The sequence below is a fragment of the Bufo bufo genome, chromosome 8 (assembly GCF_905171765.1).
Source record: "Bufo bufo chromosome 8, aBufBuf1.1, whole genome shotgun sequence".
Taxonomy (NCBI): domain Eukaryota; kingdom Metazoa; phylum Chordata; class Amphibia; order Anura; family Bufonidae; genus Bufo; species Bufo bufo.
In genome coordinates, this window is record NC_053396.1 from 73,118,864 (window position 1) to 73,122,055 (window position 3,192).

Consider the following 3,192-nt stretch of genomic DNA (forward strand, 5'->3'; position numbering starts at 1 on the left):
CGAACTGTAAAGTTCGGGTTCGTACCGAACTTTAGGGTTTTCGGCACCCGGACCCGAACATTTACGTAAAAGTTCGGGTTCGGTGTTCGGCGATTTTTATGGCGCTTTTTAACCCCTTAAGGACTCAGCCCTATTTCACCTTAAGGACTTGGCCATTTTTTTGCAAATCTGACCAGTGTCACTTTAAGTGCTGATAACTTTAAAACGCTTTGACTTACCCAGGCCGTTATGAGATAGTTTTTTCGTCACATATTGTACTTCATGACACTGCAAAAATTGGGTCAAAAAAGTTAATTCTTTTACATAAAAAAATACCATATTTACCAAAAATTTTAAAAAATTTGCAAATTTCAAAGTTTCAGTTTCTCTACTTCTCTACTTCTGTAATACATAGTAATACCCCCAAAAATTGTGATGACTTTACATTCCCCATATGTCTACTTCATGTTTGTAGCATTTTGGGAATGATATTTTATTTTTTGGGGATGTTACAAGGCTTAGAAGTTTAGAAGCAAATCTTTAAATTTTTCAGAAATTTACAAAAACCCAATTTTTAGGGACCACTACAGGTCTGAAGTCACTTTGCGAGGCTTACATAATAGAAACCCCATTCTATAAACTACACCCCTCAAGGTATTCAAAACTGATTTTACAAACTTCGTTAACCCTTTAGGTGTTGCACAAGAGTTATTGGCAAATGGGGATGAAATTTGCGAATTTCATTTTTTTGCCTAATTTTCCATTTTAACCCATTTTTTACACAAACAAAGCAAGGGTTAACAGCCAAACAAGACTGTATCTTTATTGCCCTGACTCTGCCGTTTACAGAAACACCCCATATGTGGCCGTAAACTACTGTACGGCCACACAGTAGGGCGTAGAGGGAAAGGTGCGCCGTATGGTTTTTGGAAGCCAGATTTTGCTGGACTGGTTTTTTGACACCATGTCCCATTTGAAGCCCCCCTGATTCACCCCTAGAGTAGAAACTTCATAAAAGTGACCCCATCTAAGAAACTACACCCCTCAAGGTATTCAAAACTGATTTTACAAACTTTGTTAACCCTTTAGGTGTTGCACAAGATTTCATGGAATATAGAGATACAATTTAAAAATTTCACTTTTTTGGCAGATTTTCCATTTTAATATTTTTTTTCCAATAACAAAGCAAGGGTTAAAAGCCAAATAAAACTCATTATTTATGGCCCTGATTCTGTAGTTTACAGAAACACCCCATATGTGGTCGTAAACCGCTGTACGGGCACGCGGCAGGGTGCAGAAGGAAAGGAATGCCATACGGTTTTTGGAAGGCAGATTTTGCTGGACTGCTTTTTTTTACACCATGTCCCAATTGAAGCCCCCCTGATGCACCCCCAGAGTAGAAACTCCAAAAAAGTGACCCCATTTTAGAAACTACGGGATAGGGTGGCAGTTTTGTTGGTACTAGTTTAGGGTACATATGATTTTTGGTTGCTCTATATTACACTTTTTTGTGCGGCAAGGTAACAAGAAATAGATTTTTTGGCACGTTTTTTTTTTGTTATTTACAACATTCATCTGACAGGTTAGATCATGTGGTAATTTTATAGAGCAGGTTGTCACGGACGCGGCGATACCTAATATGTATACAATTTTTTTTATTTATGTAAGTTTTACACAATGATTTCATTTTTAAAACAAAAAAAATGTTTTAGTGTCTCCATAGTCTAAGAGCCATAGTTTTTTCAGTTTTTGGGCGATTATCTTACGTAGGGTCTAATTTTTTGCAGGATGAGATGACGGTTTGATTGGCACTATTTTGGGGTGCATATGACTTTTTGATCGCTTGCTATTACACTTTTTGTGACGTAAGATGACAAAAAATGGCTTTTTTTACACCGTTTTTATTTTTATTTTTTTACGGTGGTCACCTGAGGGGTTAGGTCATGTGATATTTTTATAGAGCCGGTCGATACGGACGCGGCGATACCTAATATGTATACATTTTTTTTATTTATTTAAGTTTTACACAATGATTTCATTTTTGAAACAAAAAAAATCATGTTTTAGTGTTTCCATAGTCTGAGAGCCATAGTTTTTTTAGTTTTTGGGCGATTATCTTGGGTAGGGTATGATTTTTGCGGGATGAGATGACGGTTTGATTGGTACTATTTTGGCGTACATGCAACTTTTTTGATCACTTTTATTACCTTTTTTGGGAAGTAAGGTGGGCAAAATTTCAATTTCCTAATAGTTTTTATTTTTTTATTTTTATGGCGTTCACAGTGCGGGGAAAGTAACATGACCGTTTTATAGATCAGGTCGTTACGGACGTGGCGATGCCAAACATGTGTAGGGAATTTTCTTTTTTTCATTTTTAATCAGTGATAAATGTGTTTTTTTTACTTTTTTTTTCACTTTTTTTTTTACCCAGACCCACTTGATTCTTGAAGATCCAGTGGGTCTGATGTCTGTATAATACAGTACAGTACAATATATATTGTAATGTACTGTATTTTACTTACACTTTGTCTGAACAGATCTCTGCCTTTAGCACAGATCTGTTCAGCACCATGGACAGCAGGATGCCTGAGACGGCGTCCTGTTGCCATGGGAACCTTCCCCGTCTGCTCAGTACTGGTCAGAACTTTGCAGATGGGGAAGGGTAAGGACGGAGCTGTCGGGGGGCTCTCTGGGGCTCTCTCCCTCTCCATCGGGGGACTGCAAAGGCACTGCAGCCCCCCGATGGGAGGGGGAGGGAGCTCCCTCTTATTTGTTAACTTTTTCCATACAGCGGTCCACTCTACACCAGCGAATTTTCAAGAGGAGGCGGGGATCCCCGCCTGCCGCACCGCCCGCCTCCCGCACCACCCCACCACACACAACTCCCCCCCCTGCACCACCCGCCAGCAAAAAATCATGCAGGGGTGCAGGGGGGTGCAAAATCTATGTTTGAGGGACACTAAAGTTTCTGATCAGAAACTGCAAAAAGCGCAGCAAACCGTAGGTCTGAATTGACCTGCGGTTTGCGGCGATCGCCGATAGGGGGGGGGGTCACATGACCCCCCTGGCGTTGTGACAGGATGCCGGATGAATGATTTCAGCCGGCATCCCGTTCCCATTAACCCCCGCGGCGCCTGAATCTGCATTTAAAGTTAGGACGTACCGGTACACCCTGAGTCCTTAAGGACTTAGGGTGAAAAATCCCTTTAATGT